We start from the raw sequence: 17,500 nt of genomic DNA, 5'->3' as shown, positions 1-17,500 counted from the left end.
GGGATTCGAAGCCCGGTCCTGACCACGAGACCACCGGGGAGAGTTGCCTCAAGTCCCTGAGGGACCTGGACACGAGGCCGAGGACACACGCACGCCTGCTGCACTGGCAGCAGCGACCAACAGGGGGCTGACCGGCTGATCCTTCCCTTTCACAGGCAGGCTTTTGGCCCTCGCTCAAACGACAAAGGTGTTCAGAAGGAAGTCCTGGGGGGAAGGCAGGCAGGGAGGGACGGACACAGGGAAGTCCGCACAAAACAGGTCCCCTGGAACCTCTGACCCAGAAAACCGGGTTCCTGGTGAAAGCAGTCCTGCCACTGACAGGACAATGGACAGGGCCCGGCAGCTTGAGACACATCTTTCTTTCAATAAGCAAGTTCTTTTTAAAAAAGTTTCCTTCCACAGCAGCTCTGAGTGTGAGAGAGAGAGAGGAGAGAGAGAGACACTGACTCACTGACTGACACCGACACACACACACACACACACACACACACACACACACACACATATTATTTATTATTATTTTAAACGACAAAGGTGTTCAGAAGGAAGTCCTGGGGGGAAGGCAGGCAGGGAGGGACGGACACAGGGAAGTCCGCACAAAACAGGTCCCCTGGAACCTCTGACCCAGAAAAACGGGTTCCTGGTGAAAGCAGTCCTGCCATTGACATGACAATGGACAGGGCCCGGCAGCTTGAGACACATCTTTCTTTCAATAAGCAAGTTCTTTTTTAAAAAGTTTCCTTCCACAGCAGCTATGAGTGAGAGAGAGAGAGAGAGAGAGAGAGAGAGACACTGACTCACTGACTGATACTGACACCGACACACACACACACACACACACACACACACACACATATTATTTATTATTATTTTAAATTGATTTTTCGAACAGGGAGATGGAATAGGGGCTTGCTCCGTCCACTCCACGCATCGACCCAGTATTGCAGTGTTTCTGGGAACGGTGCAGCTCCCCGTGGGGAGATATTCAAAAGGAAAAACAGCTCTTTCCCAGTGTCTCTGTGTGTGTGTGTGTGTGTGTGTGTGTGTATTATTACTGAGAATAAAGCTGATATCTCTCTCTCTCTCTCTCTCTCTCACTCAGAGCTGCTGTGGAAGGAAACCGTTTTAAAAAGAACTTTCTCAGCTCAGTGGTATTTTTTTCTTCTCCAAGGCTGAGTGCCGCTCGCACGTAGCGATATAATTCAAAGTGCAAAATAACTTGGCGTCGTTGACTTTAAACAAGCAGGGTCTGCTTCCAAATGAAAGCTGCGCTCCCGAACTGGACTGTCTGTCTGTCTGTCTGTCTGCTTGTCAAGGGGAGGAAAAGGCGGCGGTGGTGGTGAGGGTGGAGCTTTACGCTCAGGAGGGGAGACTTTCTTTCAGAGGTGCCAATTAATCTGTAGCAGAAAGTCATCCCCCCCGACCGGGATTCGAAGCCCGGTCCTGACCACAAGACCACCGGGGAGAGTTGCCTCAAGTCCCTGAGGGACCTGGACACGAGGCCGAATACACACGCACGCCTGCTGCACTGGCAGCAGCGACCAACAGGGGGCTGACCGGCTGATCCTTCCCTTTCACAGGCAGGCTTTTGGCCCTCGCTGAAACGACAAAGGTGTTCAGAAGGAAGTCCTGGGGGGAAGGCAGGCAGGGAGGGACGGACACAGGGAAGTCCGCACAAAACAGGTCCCCTGGAACCTCTGACCCAGAAAACCGGGTTCCTGGTGAAAGCAGTCCTGCCATTGACATGACAATGGACAGGGCCCGGCAGCTTGAGACACATCTTTCTTTCAATATGCAAGTTCTTTTTAAAAAAGTTTCCTTCCACAGCAGCTCTGAGTGAGAGAGAGAGAGAGAGAGAGAGAGAGACACTGACTCACTGACTGATACTGACACCGACACACACACACACACACACACACACACACACACACACACATATTATTTATTATTATTTTTAATTGATTTTTAGAACAGGGAGATGGAATAGGGGCTTGCTCCGTCCACTCCACGCATCGACCCAGTATTGCAGTGTCTCTGGGAACGGTGCAGCTCCCCGTGGGGAGATATTCAAAAGGAAAATCAGCTCTTTCCCAGTGTCTCTGTGTGTGTGTGTGTGTGTGTGTGTGTGTATTATTACTGAGAATAAAGCTGATATCTCTCTCTCTCTCTCTCTCCCTCTCTCTCTCTCACTCAGAGCTGCTGTGGAAGGAAACCTTTTTAAAAAGAACTTTCTCAGCTCAGTGGTATTTTTTTCTTCTCCAAGGCTGAGTGCCGCTCGCACGTAGCGATATAATTCAAAGTGCAAAATAACTTGGCGTCGTTGACTTTAAACAAGCAGGGTCTGCTTCCAAATGAAAGCTGCGCTCCCGAACTGGACTGACTGTCTGTCTGTCTGTCTGTCTGTTTGTCAAGGGGTGGAAAAGGCGGTGGTGGTGGTGAGGGTGGAGCATTACGCACAGGAGGGGAGACTTTCTTTCAGAGGTGCCAATTAATCTGCAGCAGAAAGTCATCCCCCCCCAACCGGGATTCGAAGCCCGGTCCTGACCACGAGACCACCGGGGAGAGTTGCCTCAAGTCCCTGAGGGACCTGGACACGAGGCCGAATACACACGCACGCCTGCTGCACTGGCAGCAGCGACCAGCAGGGGGCTGACCGGCTGATCCTTCCCTTTCACAGGCAGGCTTTTGGCCCTCGCTCAAACGACAAAGGTGTTCAGAAGGAAGTCCTGGGGGGAAGGCAGGCAGGGAGGGACGGACACAGGGAAGTCCGCACAAAACAGGTCCCCTGGAACCTCTGACCCAGAAAACCGGGTTCCTGGTGAAAGCAGTCCTGCCATTGACATGACAATGGACAGGGCCCGGCAGCTTGAGACACATCTTTCTTTCAATAAGCAAGTTCTTTTTAAAAAAGTTTCCTTCCACAGCAGCTCTGAGTGTGAGGGAGAGAGAGAGAGAGAGAGAGAGAGACACTGACTGACTGACTGATACTGACACCGACACACACACACACACACACACACACACACATATTATTTATTATTATTTTAAATTGATTTTTAGAACAGGGAGATGGAAAAGGGGCTTGCTCCGTCCACTCCACGCATCGACCCAGTATTGCAGTGTCTCTGGGAACGGTGCAGCTCCCCGTGGGGAGATATTCAAAAGGAAAAACAGCTCTTTCCCAGTGTCTCTGTGTGTGTGTGTGTGTGTGTGTGTGTGTATTATTACTGAGAATAAAGCTGATATCTCTCTCTCTCTCTCTCTCTCTCTCTCTCACTCAGAGCTGCTGTGGAAGGAAACCGTTTTAAAAAGACCTTTCTCAGCTCAGTGGTATTTTTTTCTTCTCCAAGGCTGAGTGCCGCTCGCACGTAGCGATATAATTCAAAGTGCAAAATAACTTGGCGTCGTTGACTTTAAACAAGCAGGGTCTGCTTCCAAATGAAAGCTGCGCTCCCGAACTGGACTGACTGTCTGTCTGTCTGTCTGTCTGTTTGTCAAGGGGTGGAAAAGGCGGCGGTGGTGGTTAAGGGTGGAGCTTTACGCTCAGGAGGGGAGACTTTCTTTCAGAGGTGCCAATTAATCTGCAGCAGAAAGTCATCCCCCCCCGACCGGGATTCGAAGCCCGGTCCTGACCACGAGACCACCGGGGAGAGTTGCCTCAAGTCCCTGAGGGACCTGGACACGAGGCCGAGGACACACGCACGCCTGCTGCACTGGCAGCAGCGACCAGCAGGGTTCCGACCGGCTGATCCTTCCCTTTCACAGGCAGGCTTTTGGCCCTCGCTCAAACGACAAAGGTGTTCAGAAGGAAGTCCTGGGGGGAAGGCATGGAGGGACGGACACAGGGAAGTCCGCACAAAACAGGTCCCCTGGAACCTCTGACCCAGAAAACCGGGTTCCTGGTGAAAGCAGTCCTGCCCCGCCCTGCCATTAACATGACAATGGACAGGGCCCGGACCAGGCGCAGCGGACGGTAGCGAGCAGTCGGAGGGTGAAAATCCGCCAGTGGGTGAAAAGGAGAGCCGTGCGGTGAGAGGAGGCGGAAAGCGGTTCGCAGACTTTCGCTGTACCTCCGGCGGGCAGCGCCGCACCTCCGAGCGCTCGGTACCGTCCGCTGCGCCTCGTCCTGCCGCACGCGACGAGCCGTCCCCGGAGGAAATCGGCCTCGGCCTTCCTGAGATATCAGTCTCCAGGTGGGACAGAAAAACCGGGGGCCCCCGGCTCGCTTTCGGCGGCCCGCTAGTCGACTTCCCGTCGTGCGAACGCGATCCTTCCGGTACCTTTCGGTGCCCCTTGCCCGACTCTAGCTCCGGTGGTAAAGCGGAGTCGGTCGGTCTGACGGCCGCCGAGTTAGCAGGCGGAAAGCGGTTTGCAGCCTTTCGCTGTACCTCCGGCGGGCAGCGCCGCACCTCCGAGCGCTCGGTACCGTCCGCTGCGCCTCGTCCTGCCGCACGCGACGAGCCGTCCCCGGAGGAAATCGGCCTCGGCCCTCCTGAGATATCAGCCTCCATACGGGCGTCACAAATCAGTGGACATGGTCAGCTGCAAAGCAGTGTCATTACAACCTTTCATAAACGACAGGGCAGCACCGCACTGCACTGCACTGCACTGCACCCCACACTACATCACACTTGCCTGCCGGCCTGCCTGCCGCTGCCTACTCTCACCAGCGGACCAAAGTGAGGATAACACCCCGAAGCAAGCATCTCCCTTGCCGCCCACCAGCCCACACCAATCCCCTTGCCTGCCTCCCACAAATTCCACCAGCGAGGCAAAGTGAAAATCAACCCCCAAAAAACGCACTCCACACCGGCCATCGCCCGCTATACACCCCCCCCCCCCCCCCCCCGGGGTGAATATTAAGCCCGAGAACACCGACTGTAACCAACTGCAGTGAAAAGTTGAAGTGGCAACTCATTAACCAGATTTACACTTGGCAACTCATAAACCAAATGAACAAAAAATCTGGTTAATGAGTTGCCCAAAATAAATCTGGTTAATGAGTTGCCACTTCAACTTTTCACTGCGGTTGGTTACAGTCGGTGTTCTCGGGCTTAATATTCACCCCGGGGGGGCGGGGTGGGTGATTCTGGGGGTAGTGTCCGGGAGGGTGAGCCTTTTATTCGGCAGGAGGCGTGTGGGGAAATCATCAACCTGTCAGACGATGAGTTGTCACAAACGCCATTGCTTAATGAAAGCTGCGCTCCCGAACTGGACTGACTGTCTGTCTGTCTGTCTGTCTGTTTGTCAAGGGGAGGAAAAGGCGGTGGCGGTGGTGGTGAGGGTGGAGCATTCCGCTCAGGAGGGGAGACTTTCCTTCATGCCAATTAATCTGCAGCAGAAAGTCATCCCCCCCCGACCGGGATTCGAAGCCCGGTCCTGACCACGAGACCACCGGGGAGAGCTGCCTCAAGTCCCTGAGGGACCTGGACACGAGGCCGAGGACACACGCACGCCTGCTGCACTGGCAGCAGCGACCAGCAGGGGGCTGACCGGCTGATCCTTCCCTTTCACAGGCAGGCTTTTGGCCCTCGCTCAAACGACAAAGGTGTTCAGAAGGAAGTCCTGGGGGGGAGGGAGGGAGGCAGGGAAATCAGCACAAAGCAGGTCCCCTGGAATCTCACACCTGCGTCCCAGAAAACAGGTCTCCTGGTCAAAGCAGTCCTGCCCCGTCCTGCCATTAACGTGACAATGGACAGGGCCCGGCAGCTTGAGACACATCTTTTTTTCAATATGCAAGTTCTTTTTAAAAAGGTTTCCTTCCACAGCAGCTCTGAGTAAGAGTGAGAGAGAGAGAGAGAGAGAGAGAGACTGACACTGACACTGACACTGACACACACACACACACACACACACCGTCTCCCATCCGATTGGTGGACTATGGGATTGAAAATCGAACTTTGAGTTTCAATGCAGGGGGGAGAGCGCGAACGCAGCCCCTCCCAACTACCACACGCGCGTTGTTGTTGTTGTAATATAGAACTGCAAGTTGCCGTTGTCGTGGTCGTTTCGAATCAGCACAAAGTAGGTGCCTCCCTGGAATGTCACACCTGCGTCCCAGAAAACAGGTCTCCCGGTCAAAGCAGTCCCGCCCCGCCCTGGGATTAACATGACAACGGACAGGGCCCAGTCAGGGAGCAGCTTGAGAGACACCTTTCAATAGGCGCTTCTGAAACATTAACGCCTTGTTTCTTCCGACAGTTTAACCAGCGATTAACATGACAACGGACAGGGCCCAGTCAGGGAGCAGCTTGAGAGACACCTTTCAATAGGCGCTTCTGAAACATTAACGCCTTGTTTCTTCCGACAGTTTAACCAGCGATTAACATGACAACGGACAGGGCCCAGTCAGGGAGCAGCTTGAGAGACACCTTTCAATAGGCGCTTCTGAAACATTAACGCCTTGTTTCTTTCGACAGTTTAACCAGCCTTTAACACGCCTTGTGTTTTTATTTCCCATTTCCAGCCAGCCAGCCAGCCAGCCAGCCAGCCAGCCAGCCAGCCGAGCCGAGCCAGCATCTGCAGTATTTTTTTTGATTGGTCTTGCCTGCCGTGGAATGAATGTTTCAACACGAGCTGCTGATTGTCAGCACCTCACCTCTTTCTCAATTGGCCGTTGCAATCTCACTCACTCGCTGTGAGACACGTCACGTCACTAGTTTTACTCAAAGAGGTTTCCTTCCACGGCAGTGAGTTAGTGACTGAGACTGACTGACGGAGGTCCGTTGAGACACAACCCTCCCCCATCTGATTGGTGGCCTACTGGCAAATTTACCAATCTGTCAAGCAATCCTGGCAAGAAAGGAAAAAACGGCAACTTCTTTAAACTCATCCACTGTTGCAATTAGAAACGGTGGCAAAAAATGTGGCCAGAGTGGGAGAGAACGGCAGTGCTTCGAGACTGCTTTCAACACCGGCAGCCAGAGAACAAAGAGGGAGGGCAAACAGGACCCGAGATCAATTCGCATCGAGCGCGGTATCGCTTCTCGGCCTTTTGGCTAAGATCGAGCGTGTTCCTTTTCGGGCTTATTTGGATCTGAGCGGACTGGAACGCTGGCCGCGACCTCGTGCGCTCGCAAAGTGCGGACTTTGCTGTGATTGGTCGTTTGTGTGCTGGCTCCGCCCCTAAATTTGCATAAGGACCAAATCAACACTGCAATGGCAGGGAAGGGTTCCTGGTGAAAGCAGTCCTGCCACTGACATGACAATGGACAGGGCCCGGCAGCTTGAGACACATCTTTCTTTCAATATGCAAGTCCTTTTTAAAAAAGTTTCCTTCCACAGCAGCTCTGAGTGAGAGAGAGAGAGAGAGAGAGACTGACTCACTGACTGATACTGACACCGACACACACACACACACACACACACATTATTTATTATTATTTTAAACGACAAAGCTGTTCAGAAGGAAGTCCTGGGGGGAAGGCAGGCAGGGAGGGACGGACACAGGGAAGTCCGCACAAAACAGGTCCCCTGGAACCTCTGACCCAGAAAAACGGGTTCCTGGTGAAAGCAGTCCTGCCATTGACATGACAATGGACAGGGCCCGGCAGCTTGAGACACATCTTTCTTTCAATATGCAAGTTCTTTTTAAAAAAGTTTCCTTCCACAGCAGCTCTGAGTAAGAGAGAGAGAGAGAGAGAGAGACACTCACTCACTGACTGATACTGACACCGACACACACACACACACACACACACACATATTATTTATTATTATTTTTAATTGATTTTTAGAACAGGGAGATGGACTAGGGGCTTGCTCCGTCCACTCCACGCATCGACCCAGTATTGCAGTGTTTCTGGGAACGGTGCAGCTCCCCGTGGGGAGATATTCAAAAGGAAAAACAGCTGTTTCCCAGTGTCTCTGTGTGTGTGTGTGTGTGTGTTATTACTGAGAATAAAGCTGATATCTCTCTCTCTCTCTCTCTCTCTCTCACTCAGAGCTGCTGTGGAAGGAAACCGTTTTAAAAAGAACTTTCTCAGCTCAGTGGTATTTTTTTCTTCTCCAAGGCTGAGTGCCGCTCGCACGTAGCGATATAATTCAAAGTGCAAAATAACTTGGCGTCGTTGACTTTAAACAAGCAGGGTCTGCTTCCAAATGAAAGCTGCGCTCCCGAACTGGACTGTCTGTCTGTCTGACTGTCTGTTTGTCAAGGGGTGGAAAAGGCGGTGGTGGTGGTGAGGGTGGAGCATTACGCTCAGGAGGGGAGACTTTCTTTCAGAGGTGCCAATTAATCTGTAGCAGAAAGTCATCCCCCCCGACCGGGATTCGAAGCCCGGTCCTGACCACGAGACCACCGGGGAGAGTTGCCTCAAGTCCCTGAGGGACCTGGACACGAGGCCGAGGACACACGCACGCCTGCTGCACTGGCAGCAGCGACCAACAGGGGGCTGACCGGCTGATCCTTCCCTTTCACAGGCAGGTTTTTGGCCCTCGCTCAAACGACAAAGGTGTTCAGAAGGAAGTCCTGGGGGGAAGGCAGGCAGGGAGGGACGGACACAGGGAAGTCCGCACAAAACAGGTCCCCTGGAACCTCTGACCCACAAAACCGGGTTCCTGGTGAAAGCAGTCCTGCCATTGACAGGACAATGGACAGGGCCCGGCAGCTTGAGACACATCTTTCTTTCAATAAGCAAGTTCTTTTTAAAAAAGTTTCCTTCCACAGCAGCTCTGAGTGAGAGAGAGAGAGAGAGAGAGAGAGAGAGAGAGACACTGACTCACTGACTGATACTGACACCGACACACACACACACACATTATTTATTATTATTTTAAACGACAAAGCTGTTCAGAAGGAAGTCCTGGGGGGAAGGCAGGCAGGGAGGGACGGACACAGGGAAGTCCGCACAAAACAGGTCCTTTGGAACCTCTGACCCACAAAACCGGGTTCCTGGTGAAAGCAGTCCTGCCATTGACATGACAATGGACAGGGCCCGGCAGCTTGAGACACATCTTTCTTTCAATATGCAAGTTCTTTTTAAAAAAGTTTCCTTCCACAGCAGCTCTGAGTGAGAGAGAGAGAGAGAGAGAGAGAGACACTGACTGACTGACTGATACTGACACCGACACACACACACACACACACACACACACACATATTATTTATTATTATTTTTAATTGATTTTTAGAACAGGGAGATGGAATAGGGGCTTGCTCCGTCCACTCCACGCATCGACCCAGTATTGCAGTGTTTCTGGGAACGGTGCAGCTCCCCGTGGGGAGATATTCAAAAGGAAAATCAGCTCTTTCCCAGTGTCTCTGTGTGTGTGTGTGTGTGTGTGTGTGTATTATTACTGAGAATAAAGCTGATATCTCTCTCTCTCTCTCACTCAGAGCTGCTGTGGAAGGAAACCTTTTTAAAAAGAACTTTCTCAGCTCAGTGGTATTTTTTTCTTCTCCAAGGCTGAGTGCCGCTCGCACGTAGCGATATAATTCAAAGTGCAAAATAACTTGGCGTCGTTGACTTGAAACAAGCAGGGTCTGCTTCCAAATGAAAGCTGCGCTCCCGAACTGGACTGACTGACTGTCTGTCTGTCTGTCTGTCCGTTTGTCAAGGGGTGGAAAAGGCGGCGGTGGTGGTGAGGGTGGAGCTTTACGCTCAGGAGGGGAGACTTTCTTTCAGAGGTGCCAATTCATCTGCAGCAGAAAGTCATCCCCCCCGACCGGGATTCGAAGCCCGGTCCTGACCACGAGACCACCGGGGAGAGTTGCCTCAAGTCCCTGAGGGACCTGGACACGAGGCCGAGGACACACGCACGCCTGCTGCACTGGCAGCAGCGACCAACAGGGGGCTGACCGGCTGATCCTTCCCTTTCACAGGCAGGCTTTTGGCCCTCGCTCAAACGACAAAGGTGTTCAGAAGGAAGTCCTGGGGGGAAGGCAGGCAGGGAGGGACGGACACAGGGAAGTCCGCACAAAACAGGTCCCCTGGAACCTCTGACCCAGAAAACCGGGTTCCTGGTGAAAGCAGTCCTGCCACTGACAGGACAATGGACAGGGCCCGGCAGCTTGAGACACATCTTTCTTTCAATAAGCAAGTTCTTTTTAAAAAAGTTTCCTTCCACAGCAGCTCTGAGTGTGAGAGAGAGAGAGGAGAGAGAGAGACACTGACTCACTGACTGACACCGACACACACACACACACACACACACACACACACACACACATATTATTTATTATTATTTTAAACGACAAAGGTGTTCAGAAGGAAGTCCTGGGGGGAAGGCAGGCAGGGAGGGACGGACACAGGGAAGTCCGCACAAAACAGGTCCCCTGGAACCTCTGACCCAGAAAAACGGGTTCCTGGTGAAAGCAGTCCTGCCATTGACATGACAATGGACAGGGCCCGGCAGCTTGAGACACATCTTTCTTTCAATAAGCAAGTTCTTTTTTAAAAAGTTTCCTTCCACAGCAGCTATGAGTGAGAGAGAGAGAGAGAGAGAGAGAGAGAGACACTGACTCACTGACTGATACTGACACCGACACACACACACACACACACACACACACACACACATATTATTTATTATTATTTTAAATTGATTTTTCGAACAGGGAGATGGAATAGGGGCTTGCTCCGTCCACTCCACGCATCGACCCAGTATTGCAGTGTTTCTGGGAACGGTGCAGCTCCCCGTGGGGAGATATTCAAAAGGAAAAACAGCTCTTTCCCAGTGTCTCTGTGTGTGTGTGTGTGTGTGTGTGTGTGTGTGTATTATGACTGAGAATAAAGCTGATATCTCTCTCTCTCTCTCTCTCTCTCACTCAGAGCTGCTGTGGAAGGAAACCGTTTTAAAAAGAACTTTCTCAGCTCAGTGGTATTTTTTTCTTCTCCAAGGCTGAGTGCCGCTCGCACGTAGCGATATAATTCAAAGTGCAAAATAACTTGGCGTCGTTGACTTTAAACAAGCAGGGTCTGCTTCCAAATGAAAGCTGCGCTCCCGAACTGGACTGTCTGTCTGTCTGTCTGTCTGCTTGTCAAGGGGAGGAAAAGGCGGCGGTGGTGGTGAGGGTGGAGCTTTACGCTCAGGAGGGGAGACTTTCTTTCAGAGGTGCCAATTAATCTGTAGCAGAAAGTCATCCCCCCCGACCGGGATTCGAAGCCCGGTCCTGACCACAAGACCACCGGGGAGAGTTGCCTCAAGTCCCTGAGGGACCTGGACACGAGGCCGAATACACACGCACGCCTGCTGCACTGGCAGCAGCGACCAACAGGGGGCTGACCGGCTGATCCTTCCCTTTCACAGGCAGGCTTTTGGCCCTCGCTGAAACGACAAAGGTGTTCAGAAGGAAGTCCTGGGGGGAAGGCAGGCAGGGAGGGACGGACACAGGGAAGTCCGCACAAAACAGGTCCCCTGGAACCTCTGACCCAGAAAACCGGGTTCCTGGTGAAAGCAGTCCTGCCATTGACATGACAATGGACAGGGCCCGGCAGCTTGAGACACATCTTTCTTTCAATATGCAAGTTCTTTTTAAAAAAGTTTCCTTCCACAGCAGCTCTGAGTGAGAGAGAGAGAGAGAGAGAGAGAGAGACACTGACTCACTGACTGATACTGACACCGACACACACACACACACACACACACACACACACACACACACACATATTATTTATTATTATTTTTAATTGATTTTTAGAACAGGGAGATGGAATAGGGGCTTGCTCCGTCCACTCCACGCATCGACCCAGTATTGCAGTGTCTCTGGGAACGGTGCAGCTCCCCGTGGGGAGATATTCAAAAGGAAAATCAGCTCTTTCCCAGTGTCTCTGTGTGTGTGTGTGTGTGTGTGTGTGTGTATTATTACTGAGAATAAAGCTGATATCTCTCTCTCTCTCTCTCTCCCTCTCTCTCTCTCACTCAGAGCTGCTGTGGAAGGAAACCGTTTTAAAAAGACCTTTCTCAGCTCAGTGGTATTTTTTTCTTCTCCAAGGCTGAGTGCCGCTCGCACGTAGCGATATAATTCAAAGTGCAAAATAACTTGGCGTCGTTGACTTTAAACAAGCAGGGTCTGCTTCCAAATGAAAGCTGCGCTCCCGAACTGGACTGACTGTCTGTCTGTCTGTCTGTCTGTTTGTCAAGGGGTGGAAAAGGCGGCGGTGGTGGTTAAGGGTGGAGCTTTACGCTCAGGAGGGGAGACTTTCTTTCAGAGGTGCCAATTAATCTGCAGCAGAAAGTCATCCCCCCCCGACCGGGATTCGAAGCCCGGTCCTGACCACGAGACCACCGGGGAGAGTTGCCTCAAGTCCCTGAGGGACCTGGACACGAGGCCGAGGACACACGCACGCCTGCTGCACTGGCAGCAGCGACCAGCAGGGTTCCGACCGGCTGATCCTTCCCTTTCACAGGCAGGCTTTTGGCCCTCGCTCAAACGACAAAGGTGTTCAGAAGGAAGTCCTGGGGGGAAGGCATGGAGGGACGGACACAGGGAAGTCCGCACAAAACAGGTCCCCTGGAACCTCTGACCCAGAAAACCGGGTTCCTGGTGAAAGCAGTCCTGCCCCGCCCTGCCATTAACATGACAATGGACAGGGCCCGGACCAGGCGCAGCGGACGGTAGCGAGCAGTCGGAGGGTGAAAATCCGCCAGTGGGTGAAAAGGAGAGCCGTGCGGTGAGAGGAGGCGGAAAGCGGTTCGCAGACTTTCGCTGTACCTCCGGCGGGCAGCGCCGCACCTCCGAGCGCTCGGTACCGTCCGCTGCGCCTCGTCCTGCCGCACGCGACGAGCCGTCCCCGGAGGAAATCGGCCTCGGCCTTCCTGAGATATCAGTCTCCAGGTGGGACAGAAAAACCGGGGGCCCCCGGCTCGCTTTCGGCGGCCCGCTAGTCGACTTCCCGTCGTGCGAACGCGATCCTTCCGGTACCTTTCGGTGCCCCTTGCCCGACTCTAGCTCCGGTGGTAAAGCGGAGTCGGTCGGTCTGACGGCCGCCGAGTTAGCAGGCGGAAAGCGGTTTGCAGCCTTTCGCTGTACCTCCGGCGGGCAGCGCCGCACCTCCGAGCGCTCGGTACCGTCCGCTGCGCCTCGTCCTGCCGCACGCGACGAGCCGTCCCCGGAGGAAATCGGCCTCGGCCCTCCTGAGATATCAGCCTCCATACGGGCGTCACAAATCAGTGGACATGGTCAGCTGCAAAGCAGTGTCATTACAACCTTTCATAAACGACAGGGCAGCACCGCACTGCACTGCACTGCACTGCACCCCACACTACATCACACTTGCCTGCCGGCCTGCCTGCCGCTGCCTACTCTCACCAGCGGACCAAAGTGAGGATAACACCCCGAAGCAAGCATCTCCCTTGCCGCCCACCAGCCCACACCAATCCCCTTGCCTGCCTCCCACAAATTCCACCAGCGAGGCAAAGTGAAAATCAACCCCCAAAAAACGCACTCCACACCGGCCATCGCCCGCTATACACCCCCCCTGGGGCGAATATTAAGCCCGAGAACACCGACTGTAACCAACCGCAGTGAAAAGTTGAAGTGGCAACTCATTAACCAGATTTACACTTGGCAACTCATAAACCAAATGAACAAAAAATCTGGTTAATGAGTTGCCCAAAATAAATCTGGTTAATGAGTTGCCACTTCAACTTTTCACTGCGGTTGGTTACAGTCGGTGTTCTCGGGCTTAATATTCACCCCGGGGGGGCGGGGTGGGTGATTCTGGGGGTAGTGTCCGGGAGGGTGAGCCTTTTATTCGGCAGGAGGCGTGTGGGGAAATCATCAACCTGTCAGACGATGAGTTGTCACAAATGCCATTGCTTAATGAAAGCTGCGCTCCCGAACTGGACTGACTGACTGTCTGTCTGTTTGTCAAGGGGAGGAAAAGGCGGTGGTGGTGGTGAGGGTGGAGCTTTACGCTCAGGAGGGGAGACTTTCCTTCATGCCAATTAATCTGCAGCAGAAAGTCATCCCCCCCCGACTGGGATTCGAAGCCCGGTCCTGACCACGAGACCACCGGGGAGAGCTGCCTCAAGTCCCTGAGGGACCTGGACACGAGGCCGAGGACACACGCACGCCTGCTGCACTGGCAGCAGCGACCAGCAGGGGGCTGACCGGCTGATCCTTCCCTTTCACAGGCAGGCTTTTGGCCCTCGCTCAAACGACAAAGGTGTTCAGAAGGAAGTCCTGGGGAGGAGGGAGGGAGGCAGGGAAATCAGCACAAAGCAGGTCCCCTGGAATCTCACACCTGCGTCCCAGAAAACAGGTCTCCTGGTCAAAGCAGTCCTGCCCCGTCCTGCCATTAACGTGACAATGGACAGGGCCCGGCAGCTTGAGACACATCTTTTTTTCAATATGCAAGTTCTTTTTAAAAAGGTTTCCTTCCACAGCAGCTCTGAGTAAGAGTGAGAGAGAGAGAGAGAGAGACACTGACTGACACTGACACTGACACTGACACTGACACTGACACACACACACACACACACACACACACACACACACACACACCGTCTCCCATCCGATTGGTGGACTATGGGATTGAAAATCGAACTTTGAGTTTCAATGCAGGGGGGAGAGCGCGAACGCAGCCCCTCCCAACTACCACACGCGCGTTGTTGTTGTTGTAATATAGAACTGCAAGTTGCCGTTGTCGTGGTCGTTTCGAATCAGCACAAAGTAGGTGCCTCCCTGGAATGTCACACCTGCGTCCCAGAAAACAGGTCTCCCGGTCAAAGCAGTCCCGCCCCGCCCTGGGATTAACATGACAACGGACAGGGCCCAGTCAGGGAGCAGCTTGAGAGACACCTTTCAATAGGCGCTTCTGAAACATTAACGCCTTGTTTCTTCCGACAGTTTAACCAGCGATTAACATGACAACGGACAGGGCCCAGTCAGGGAGCAGCTTGAGAGACGTCTTTCAATAGGCGCTTCTGAAACATTAACGCCTTGTTTCTTTCGACAGTTTAACCAGCCTTTAACACGCCTTGTGTTTTTATTTCCCATTTCCAGCCAGCCAGCCAGCCAGCCAGCCGAGCCGAGCCAGCATCTGCAGTATTTTTTTTGATTGGTCTTGCCTGCCGTGGAATGAATGTTTCAACACGAGCTGCTGATTGTCAGCACCTCACCTCTTTCTCAATTGGCCGTTGCAATCTCACTCGCTCACTCATCGTGAGACACGTCACGTCACTAGTTTTACTTAAAGAGGTTTCCTTCCACGGCAGTTCGTTAGTGACTGAGACTGACTGACGGAGGTCCGTTGAGACACAACCCTCCCCCATCTGATTGGTGGCCTACTGGCAAATTTACCAATCTGTCAAGCAATCCTGGCAAGAAAGGAAAAAACGGCAACTTCTTTAAACTCATCCACTGTTGCAATTAGAAACGGTGGCAAAAAATGTGGCCAGAGTGGGAGAGAACGGCAGTGCTTCGAGACTGCTTTCAACACCGGCAGCCAGAGAACAAAGAGGGAGGGCAAACAGGACCCGAGATCAATTCGCATCGAGCGCGGTATCGCTTCTCGGCCTTTTGGCTAAGATCAAGTGTAGTATCTGTTCTTATCAGTTTAATATCTGATACGTCCCCTATCTGGGGACCATATATTAAATTGATTTTTGGAACAGGGAGATGGAATAGGGGCTTGCTCCGTCCACTCCACGCATCGACCCAGTATTGCAGTGTCTCTGGGAACGGTGCACCTCCCTGTGGGGAGATATTCAAAAGGAAAAACAGCTCTTTCCCAGTGTCTCTGTGTGTGTGTGTGTGTGTGTGTGTGTGTGTGTTTTATTACTGAGAATAAAGCTGATATCTCTCTCTCTCTCTCTCTCTTACACTCAGAGCTGCTGTGGAAGGAAACCGTTTTAAAAAGAACTTTCTCAGCTCAGTGGTATTTTTTTCTTCTCCAAGGCTGAGTGCCGCTCGCACGGAGCGATATAATTCAAAGTGCAAAATAACTTGGCGTCGTTGACTTGAAACAAGCAGGGTCTGCTTCCAAATGAAAGCTGCGCTCCCGAACTGGACTGACTGTCTGTCTGTCTGTCTGTTTGTCAAGGGGTGGAAAAGGCGGCGGTGGTGGTGAGGGTGGAGCATTACGCACAGGAGGGGAGACTTTCTTTCAGAGGTGCCAATTAATCTGCAGCAGAAAGTCATCCCCCCCGACCGGGATTCGAAGCCCGGTCCTGACCACGAGACCACCGGGGAGAGTTGCCTCAAGTCCCTGAGGGACCTGGACACGAGGCCGAATACACACGCACGCCTGCTGCACTGGCAGCAGCGACCAACAGGGGGCTGACCGGCTGATCCTTCCCTTTCACAGGCAGGCTTTTGGCCCTCGCTGAAACGACAAAGGTGTTCAGAAGGAAGTCCTGGGGGGGAGGGAGGGAGGCAGGGAAATCAGCACAAAGCAGGTCCCCTGGAATCTCACACCTGCGTCCCAAAAAACAGGTCTCCTGGTCAAAGCAGTCCTGCCCCGTCCTGCCATTAACGTGACAATGGACAGGGCCCCGGCAGCTTGAGACACATCTTTTTTTCAATATGCAAGTTCTTTTTAAAAAGGTTTCCTTCCACAGCAGCTCTGAGTAAGAGTGAGAGAGAGTGAGAGAGAGAGAGACACTGACTGACACTGACACTGACACTGACACACACACTGACACACACACACACACACACACACACACACACACACACCGTCTCCCATCCGATTGGTGGACTATGGGATTGAAAATCGAACTTTGAGTTTCAATGCAGGGGGGAGAGCGCGAACGCAGCCCCTCCCAACTACCACACGCGCGTTGTTGTTGTTGTAATATAGAACTGCAAGTTGCCGTTGTCGTGGTCGTTTCGAATCAGCACAAAGTAGGTGCCTCCCTGGAATGTCACACCTGCGTCCCAGAAAACAGGTCTCCCGGTCAAAGCAGTCCCGCCCCGCCCTGGGATTAACGTGACAACGGACAGGGCCCAGTCAGGGAGCAGCTTGAGAGACACCTTTCAATAGGCACTTCTGAAACATTAACGCCTTGTTTCTTCCGACAGTTTAACCAGCGATTAACATGACAACGGACAGGGCCCAGTCAGGGAGCAGCTTGAGAGACGTCTTTCAATAGGCGCTTCTGAAACATTAACGCCTTGTTTCTTTCGACAGTTTAACCAGCCTTTAACACGCCTTGTGTTTTTATTTCCCATTTCCAGCCAGCCAGCCAGCCAGCCAGCCAGCCAGCCAGCCGAGCCGAGCCAGCATCTGCAGTATTTTTTTTGATTGGTCTTGCCTGCCGTGGAATGAATGTTTCAACACGAGCTGCTGATTGTCAGCACCTCACCTCTTTCTCAATTGGCCGTTGCAATCTCACTCACTCGCTGTGAGACACGTCACGTCACTAGTTTTACTCAAAGAGGTTTCCTTCCACGGCAGTTCGTTAGTGACTGAGACTGACTGACGTAGGTCCGTTGAGACACAACCCTCCCCCATCTGATTGGTGGCCTACTGGCAAATTTACCAATCTGTCAAGCAATCCTGGCAAGAAAGGAAAAAACGGCAACTTCTTTAAACTCATCCACTGTTGCAAT

General features: G+C 52.7%; 1 non-coding gene and 7 pseudogenes across 1 annotated transcript; all 8 read left to right on the top strand.

Annotated features, from left to right (window-relative positions):
- Window positions 1-855: 855 nt before the first annotated feature.
- On the top strand, window positions 856-972 carry LOC137329076 (U2 spliceosomal RNA; annotated as a pseudogene).
- Window positions 973-1,937: 965 nt separating this feature from the next.
- LOC137329351 (U2 spliceosomal RNA) lies at window positions 1,938-2,054 on the top strand (annotated as a pseudogene).
- A 974-nt stretch (window positions 2,055-3,028) lies between these two features.
- LOC137329038 (U2 spliceosomal RNA) lies at window positions 3,029-3,145 on the top strand (annotated as a pseudogene).
- A 4,559-nt stretch (window positions 3,146-7,704) lies between these two features.
- On the top strand, window positions 7,705-7,821 carry LOC137329762 (U2 spliceosomal RNA; annotated as a pseudogene).
- A 1,279-nt stretch (window positions 7,822-9,100) lies between these two features.
- On the top strand, window positions 9,101-9,217 carry LOC137329467 (U2 spliceosomal RNA; annotated as a pseudogene).
- Window positions 9,218-10,521: 1,304 nt separating this feature from the next.
- Window positions 10,522-10,638, top strand: LOC137329074 (U2 spliceosomal RNA; annotated as a pseudogene).
- A 971-nt stretch (window positions 10,639-11,609) lies between these two features.
- LOC137329349 (U2 spliceosomal RNA) lies at window positions 11,610-11,726 on the top strand (annotated as a pseudogene).
- A 3,724-nt stretch (window positions 11,727-15,450) lies between these two features.
- LOC137330377 (U2 spliceosomal RNA) lies at window positions 15,451-15,641 on the top strand. The gene has a single exon (XR_010965035.1). It is a non-coding gene; the product is annotated as a U2 spliceosomal RNA (small nuclear RNA).
- The last annotated feature ends 1,859 nt before the right edge of the window (window positions 15,642-17,500 follow it).

The sequence above is a fragment of the Heptranchias perlo genome, chromosome 12 (genome assembly GCF_035084215.1).
Source record: "Heptranchias perlo isolate sHepPer1 chromosome 12, sHepPer1.hap1, whole genome shotgun sequence".
In the NCBI taxonomy this organism is placed as follows: domain Eukaryota; kingdom Metazoa; phylum Chordata; class Chondrichthyes; order Hexanchiformes; family Hexanchidae; genus Heptranchias; species Heptranchias perlo.
Note: the sequence above shows the minus strand (reverse complement) of the source record. Positions and strands in the feature narration are given on the sequence as shown.